Genomic DNA, 8,211 nt, shown 5'->3' with positions numbered 1-8,211 from the left:
CCTCCACAAGTCACGCCCCACCACCACCTGCCCCCGCTAGCCGGTGAAAGAAATTGGGGGATGGGGAGGATCGGGCTGATTCCTCAATGAGTTTTCTAATGGACAGGCTCCCTCTCTTTCTCTCTCTCAGGCCCAGACTCGCCAACTCTGCCACCCCCTCAATTTGGTAGGGGCTCTTATCTCAGAAGCTGCTGGAAGAATTTGGCATTTTGACCCTCTTTCATCACTCCTAGGGCAGTCTGGCAGACAAAGATGCTCCACACAGCAGCTGAGCTCATTCACAGAAGCACTGCAAACACACAAGGCCCCTCCAAAGTGAGTCCCCCTCCCCCAGGGACCTGCATCTTTATGACACCTGCGCAGGCCTAAGGTACAATGCTGCAGGGTGAATCTGACATGAGTTGGGGGTGGAGGGCCGGACTAGAACTCTGCCTCTCCTGGATCCTGGCCTTGCACAACTTCACTTGCCCTGAGGCCTGACATTGCATCCTTGGGGTTTAAGTCACCTGGGCTGGGAGTCCTCAGTTAAGATGAAAATGCCCCCAGGGTGAAACACAGTTACTGCAGGGAAAAAAAGATAAGTCCCACAGCTGAGTCCCTTTGAACCCACAGGACTGGGATTTGCTGGAGGGTGAGATGCAGAAAGGGAAGGGAGTGGAAAAGTACTGCAGAAACCTTTCCTTCCTTCACACTTTGGAGTTCCACCTTTCTCTCCTTCAGTAAACATTTACTGGGTGCCAATTCCACACCAGTTGCTTAGCCAGGTGCCAGGGGCACCTAGTCTGTTCAATCCAGTCCCTTGAGGTGAGAGTGAGGTGAAATTGTGTATTAATGCCTGAGAACTACAGAGGTTGGAAAGGAGTCATGGGGAAGCCGAAGGACTGGAAGGTCCTTCCCAGGCCTTCCCAACCTCCAGCCACAGCCTTGCTAGCCCACAGTGAGCTGTGATCATACCACTGCACTCCAGCCTGGGCAACAGAGTGAGACCCAGTCTCTTAAAAAAAAAAAAAAAAAAAAAAAAAAAAAAGGTGAGGGGTGAGGAGAGGCTGAGGGGGCACAGAAGGATCAGAGCTCAGAGTCCCAGGCAGGCCAACAACTGGTGGGAGGGACTTGAAAGGACCTGCTCACGCCTCTCAACCCTCCAGTCCCTGAGGAGTGGGAGGTGACTGGGGGGCCCCCCCGGGTACCTTCTCATTGAGACAATCGCAGTCTTCCAGTGCAAAGCATCTCATCAGCCTCACTCCTAAGAGAAGAATTTTCCCTCTTCCCTGTCCCCAGGTGTTTCCCATGGATGCTCCTCTCCTCACCTTCACACAGGAGAGGAATGAACCTTGTTCCCAGCTGGAACCCCTCTCCGGATTCCAGGTGAACCTCGGAAGGCACAGTTAATGCCCTTCACCTAGATCAGTGGTTCTCAAAGTGAGGTGGGAGGATCCATCATATCAGATACCTGGAAGCTTATTAGAAAAGTAAATCTTAGAAAAGTAAAGGGGTAATCCAACACGCCATTTCAACCAGGTGATTCTGATGCCATCTGCCTGGGAACCACTGGTGGTGAGAACAATTCAGCTAGAATTTTCTGGGTGCCTGGGTGTGGAGTGGGGAGAGGGGAAAAGGAGCATCCCAGTGGCCTGGCTGGTGGCAGCAGGTGGGCTTCTCCGGAAGAAGGAGCTGGTCTGCTTCAGGGCCAGGGGTCTGCCCCTCCCTCGGGCTGGGGATGCTCGTGGTGAGCAGGTGCAGTGGGGAGAGATAGACCGTGGTTTTCAGGAACTTCTTGAAGGGATCTGAAACTCCCAGAACATCAAGAGCCTTTCTTTGAAAACATTTTAACTTAACACACAATTATTATTTGAATCCACTTTCATTGGAAACATTCAAGCCACACCAAAACAGAGGTAGCAACAAGGAAAAGTCCTTCCTTGATGCCCTCAATGCTAGATCCTGTCCAGAAGCAGCCACTGGTACCTTCTTGATGTTTACCCTTCAAGACCTTTAGGGACATTTATATGTACACACAGAAGGACAGAGTCTGGGTGCTTTTATATAAAGAGGCTAATGGGAGGAGGTTATGCTGGGCAACTCCCTACTCCTTCCCTTTAATAACACATCTGAGATCCTCTGCTTTAAATGCTCGGAGATCCAGTATCAGGCTCTGGGCCTCTTTTCAACAATATCTGGAGGGCAGTGGTTACAGGGGCAAGAAAAAAAAACATTTTAACACCACAGCAGAGCACCCCACCCTTTTCCTGAATACCTCCACCACCCGCTTTCCATTGCCTACCCTGTGACTGCACACACACACTGACGCTGGTCTGATTTAAGGAAACCCTTCCCAGTCCTCGCCCAGCATGGCAACCCCTGACCTCACAGGCAGCACAGTGCTGAGGCATTGGGGCCTCCTTTTGCTCCAGACAGAAATTCCTTGGCCCGGAGAAGGCCCTCTCTGGAGTACCAGGACAAACAGGCATTGGAAAGGCTGTGTCACCACTGAGAGCTGTGCGTGTTCACATGTACGTTTACCCTGGGTGGGAGTTCAAAGCTTTCCTTTCAATTCCCAAAGGCCTCTGATACTCTATACAGGATAAAAACCAAGTTGTACATTGATTGCCTCTTAATGGGTTTTCTAATTTACAGTCGAATGCTTGGGAGTCAGCCAGCTCTTGGGAAAATGGTGGCCTCACCCTCCCTGAAAGCTCAGGCCTGGGTACGGGGTGTCCTCTCTCTAAATGGCAGAGCAAGAGGGAGGAAAAGCTGAAGATGAGAGAAAGAGTGAGGCAGATGGGCAACCCAAGTGTCCTGGGTGGAACAGTATCCCCCCAACATTCATGTCCTTCCCCAAACCTCAGAATGTGACCTTATGTGGAAATAGGGCATTGCAGACGTGATTAATTTGAGGTTATACTGAGTGGGGTGGGCCCTTAATCCAGTATGACTGGAGTCCTTACAAGAAGAGAGGAGAGGCTGGGTGCGGTGGCTCACGCCTGTAATCCCAGCACTTTGGGAGGCTGAGGTGGGTGGATCACGAGGTCAGGAGATGGAGACCATCCTGGCTAACACGGTGAAACCTCATCTCTACTAAAAATACAAAAAGTTAGCCAGGCACGGTGGCGGGCGCCTGTAGTCCCAGCTACTCGGGAAGCCGAGACAGGAGAATCATTTGAACCTGGGAGGCGGAGGTTCCAGTGAGCCAAGATCGTGCCACTGCACTCCTGCCTGGGCGATAGAGCAAGACTCCATCTAAAAAAAAAAAGAGAGAGAGAGAGAGAGAGGAGAACGGATGCAGAAGACACCGAGGGGAGAACGCCATGTGAAGATGGAGGCAGAGACAGGAGTGATACCTCTATAAGCAGGGAACGCACAGGGTTGCTGGCAACCACCGGAAGCCAGGAGCGTGGCCTGGAACAGACCCTCCGTCAGGACCTCTGATGGGAGCCTTGTTGACACCTTGAGTGCAATGCTGGCCCCAGAACTGTGAGAGAAGACATCTCTGTTTTAAGCCACTCACTTGGTTAGTGGTACTTTGTCACAGGAACCCCAGGAAACGCATACACCAAGGTAGGGGTGGCAAAAAGCAGAGCTCAGCCATGGCTTCTGGGGAGACGCTGAAGCCCTCACAGAGTCCCCAGCACGGCACCTGAAAGGGCCAGGCCCCTTTTGGGTCAAAGAGTCTGCCCTGTGCTCACTCAGCTGAGCAGGCAGCTCCCAGCCCAGAGAGAGAGTTCCCTAATAAACAGGCGAACCAAACCCATGTTCCCTCCAGGCCCTCCAGTCACCTGCTACTTGGCAATGAGAGGACATCAGCCCAGTTCCTGGCTGGTGGCTCTGACAGGCGCCCATCTGCTCCGGAAGTGTCCGGCCTGGATAAACAGAGCCAGGCTCTGCCTCCCACGGCTGACCCAGCCAGGTCAAGCGGAAGCCCAGGGCCTCAGGTCTCCCAGGGCTCACTATCCACACTGACCTGGTCACAGCTGGCTACCCCAGCAGGAACGGGCATCCCTGGAAAACAGCAGTGAAGACGGGGGAAAGGAAGAGTTGGGGACCTACCTCCCAGGCCACTTCCCTGGATCTCTGCTGGGCCCAGGGTCACTGCCCCTCCCACCTGCCCCCCTCCTCACTCACACCCACATAAAGCCATCTGCCACCCTCACCCCCTGGCAGGCACCACAGCCTCATGACTCAGCGCCCAGCCCAGAGCTGCTCTGTGGGTGGCCACTCCGGAACCTTGCAGAGAGGGAGGTGCTAGGAAGGGGGTTTGAGCGGGGGTGGGTGGAGGCAGAAGACACGTGCAGACCCCAGGTGGCTGTTCACAGAGCACCAAGCCCTGACAGCACTGCCTTCATCCGGTTTTGCAGGCAACCACCTCTCCAGCAGAGGTGTTGCCTAAAATACCATGGCCTAATTGAAATGCACCTGATCAGTTCCGTTTTTCCCTCCAGGTTTCCCCACCCGTTCTTGAGGTCCTGATCCCAGGCCATGCTGGGACCCTTTCTCCAGTTCCATCCTTGCTTCTTCCTGTGCCTTCCTGACCTTCTTGCAGCCCCTGGAACACATCCCTGGAACAGCTTATTCATCCCCACATACCCTTGAGTAGATAAAGGCCCACAAAGGTATTAGAGACTTCATGTCATCCTTTGAGCAAGGGGCTTGACCCCAAGTGCCCACCCCAAAACGCTTGTGGTAATGGTGACACCGTAGGTGCCATTCTGGGGAAGGGAGAGAGTGAGGGTGGAGGATGTCATCCCCACAGTGGCAGGGCAAGAGACAGGTCCCCGCCCCAGGCATCTTGGGCAGGTGGCTCCAGGTTCTGTTCTGAGTCAAGCGTTCTTTACACCTGTTGCTTTCACTCAAGGTGGCTCGGACCCTGGAAGATCAGGATTTGATGCCAGGCCCCAACCCTGAGGGTGAGGATAGGGCCCAAGCAGGAGCTGTGTTTCCTCTGCTGCTGCTGAGACCCATCCAGAGGGTCACTGCCCCTCTAGAGCCTCTCAGGCCAGAAGGGAGATGTAGCCACTTGGCCTCATAGCTGAAGAGAGGTCCTCAGGATTTGGCCCTGGTTCTGTCCCTTCCCAGGTAGCCCCCTGTGGGGTCAGATTCTCCTGCAGAGCCAGGCAAGGGTGCCCCTACTTCTTCCCAGCCCTGTTCCTTCCTAACCAAGTCTGCGGTCTCCTTTCATTTCTTAATGGTTATTTTAACTGCTGGGAACCTCAAGGAAACAGGCACTGCCTAACAAAAATAAAGAATCCTGGGAAATTTCAAGAAACTTCAAAATTGTAGCAGGAAGAGCCCAACCACATTTGAATCCCAGTTCTGCAGCTATGTGTGAACCTGAGCAAAACACCCTCTCCGTGGCTGGGTTTCCTCAATTCTATGATAACAAGGGTACCTGCCCCCAAGGACTGTTATGATGCTGAAATGAGGCAGAGAATTGTGAAAAGGCACAATTTGAGATAGTCTGGTTCCTTTATAGAAATGGACACAGTTCAGTAACAGCAATAATTAATAATAATCACGGCGACCGTTCCTTTACATGTTCTGTGTTGACATGAGCGTCAAGTATTGTGTGGAGGGTTTCAGCTGCACTAACCTCCCTAAAGTCTGTGTACTTTGATCCAGTCTTTCTTTCCACACTTTTTTTCAGGAGACAGTTCAACTCTCCCAGAGGCACCCCTTTCCTGCATTTACACCCTCCCTTTACCCCTAGGCGTGGGGCTATTTTCCAGGCCACCCCCTTCCCCCACTCCAGGGAGAGTCTCCCAGGAACCTGTCCTGCTTCCCAGAGCAGGAAGGTGGGCAGAAAACAGCCCCAGCTGGAAAATCAGAGTACATGTTTCCATACAACTTCTTCAGAATGATAGACTTCTAGAACAAACAAAAAGCTCCATTCAGGAGCCGCTCTCTATTTTGCCCTGGTACTCCCAGCCTGCCCCACTGCACAGCTGCAGAAAATGAGATTTTCCTGAGGCCACACAGAGAGTAAGCAGCAAAGATTCCAGCAACATGTGGCACTTGCAATGCATGTACTGCATCCATTCACTTAGTAAACACCCACGGTGCTGACGTCATGCTCCACAGATGATCGATACCAAAAAGGCCCATGTGCTCAGGGCATTGACATTCAATGGAGAGGGCTCAGAGCCCAAACAAATCAATAAGGCAATTGCCAAGACTGACAAATGCCATGAAGAAAATGCATCCTGGTTGTGTGGGATGGAGGGATAGGTGGATTCAGGGGAGGGAGCCTTCTCTTTACCTGGAGTAGTCAGGCCTCTCTGAAAGGTGACACTGAACCGAAAACTGAACAATGAGACACAGCTCAGGAAGGTCTTGGGGAACAGGCATCATGCTAGGGGAACAGCGAATGCCAAGGTCCTGGTGCAAGAATGTGTTCGTTCTCTTCAAGGAACGGGACGATCAGTATAGTTGGAGCAGAGCAGATGAGGAGAGGTGGGAGAGGCAAGGAAGACAGCCTCATAGCCATGGTAATGGGCTTGGATTGGATCCTAACAGCGACGGGCTAGGAGGGTTTTAAGTGGGGCAATGACCATTGTGCCTTATGGCCTAGAAAGATCACTGGGGCAGCTGTCAATGGCTCAAAGACGGCAAGCAGTTCCAAGGAAGCTGTGATGGCCTGGACCACTGCACCAGCTGTGAGATGCAGGGAGGTGAGAGGCAAAGACCTTCATCCTAACGCACCCGAAGCGCTTAGCACTGAGCCTGACACCCACTGAATTATGAGTGATGGCCCCTCCAGAGATGGGGGCCTGAGGAGAAGGTGCTGGGGGCTAGATGTGGCCACAGGTAGCAGTGACACGAGCTGGGGAGACTGACTTTCCTGGGCTTAAGACTACAGGCAGCCTCCAGAGGTAGCAAGCGGCAGCCGACTCTGTGGAGCCCACATCCTACTTTGGTTCTCTGAAGCCTGTGTCATCTTCCCATTCTTCAAAGGTCATTCTCAGAGCCACTCTCTGCGACATAGAAGCATTCTAGAAATAAACCTGCCAGGAATTAGAATGGAAGTAGCTTACATACTTTGTATATTCCAAAATTGTGTTTAAATTATACAAATGCAAGAGCACACATTGAAAAATAATTCTCCCTCCACCTCTGTCCTCCATCCCTGGAAAAAATTCTCTGTTTTCTACTCATTCTTTTTCCAGAAATATTCTCAGCGCGCACACACACACACACACACACACAGACACACACACACACACACACACTTACATCCTATTTTTAAACATAAAGATAAGATTGCATATATACTGTTTTGTACCCTTTTTCACACACACAAAAATATTTCTTGAAGATCATTTCATATCAGTCCATGGATCACAATCTCATTCTTTTTAGTGGGTACATAGTATACCATAGAATAGCTGTGTTAGAGAGGAAAGTGGGCATTTAGATGGTTTCCGGGATTAACCACTATAAGGAATGTCACAGAAAACCTCCCCATATGTAGTCTTTGGTATTTTCATTGCACAAATTCCTAGAAGTGGAATTAATGGTTCAAAAGATAAATTACAGTTTTTGTTTTCACAAATACTGACAAATTGCTCTTGGGAACAGTTGGATTAATTCACCCTGACCCCCACCGCCAGCTGACTCTGAGGGCATATGCCCTTCACAATGTCAACATAGGCATGGTCCAAATGTTTCATCGTTGCCAGTCTCATGACACCTTACAATATTTTTTTTTTAGACAGAGTCTTGCTCTGTCACCCAGGCTGAAGCACAGTGGCTTGATCTTAGCTCACTGCAACCTCCCACTCCTAGGTTCAAGTGATCCTCCTATCTTAGCCTCCCGAGTAGCTGGAGCTACAGGCACACATCCCCACGCCTGGTAATTTTTATTTTTATTTTTATTTTTGTATTTTTGGTAGAGACGGGATTCCGCCATGTTGCCCAGGTTGGTCTCAAACTCCTGAGCTCAAGCAATCCTCCCACCTTGGCCTCCCAAGGGATTGCAGGCATTCACCACTACACCTGGCCAGTAACTGTACTTTTTAAGTGTAAGCACACCTGTATAGGTGTTGTGGGTGTTATCACCCCCATTTTGTAGACCAGGAAGCACATGACGCCCACCCCAGGGTACAAAGCCAGTGGAGTGGAAAGCAGGGGCCAGGTGAGGGAGTGGCTGCCTCCGCAGATACTAGGACTCTGGCAGTCAAGACAGGGTACACATGTCGGAAGCCAAGAGACAGCGCAATG

General features: G+C 51.4%; 1 long non-coding RNA gene across 1 annotated transcript; it reads right to left on the bottom strand.

Moving 5' to 3' along the window:
• Positions 1–1,842: 1,842 nt before the first annotated feature.
• On the bottom strand, positions 1,843–4,373 carry LOC129466324 (uncharacterized). Its single transcript, XR_010117582.1, has 4 exons — positions 4,149–4,373; positions 3,774–3,996; positions 3,339–3,469; positions 1,843–3,237 (listed from the first exon to the last, which is right to left on the bottom strand). It is a non-coding gene; the product is annotated as an uncharacterized lncRNA (long non-coding RNA).
• Between the last annotated feature and the right edge of the window lie 3,838 nt (positions 4,374–8,211).

This window comes from Symphalangus syndactylus, chromosome 2 (assembly GCF_028878055.3).
Source record: "Symphalangus syndactylus isolate Jambi chromosome 2, NHGRI_mSymSyn1-v2.1_pri, whole genome shotgun sequence".
Lineage (NCBI taxonomy): Eukaryota > Metazoa > Chordata > Mammalia > Primates > Hylobatidae > Symphalangus > Symphalangus syndactylus.
The sequence above is the reverse complement of the archived record's forward strand: the minus strand, read 5'-3'. Positions and strand labels throughout refer to the sequence as shown.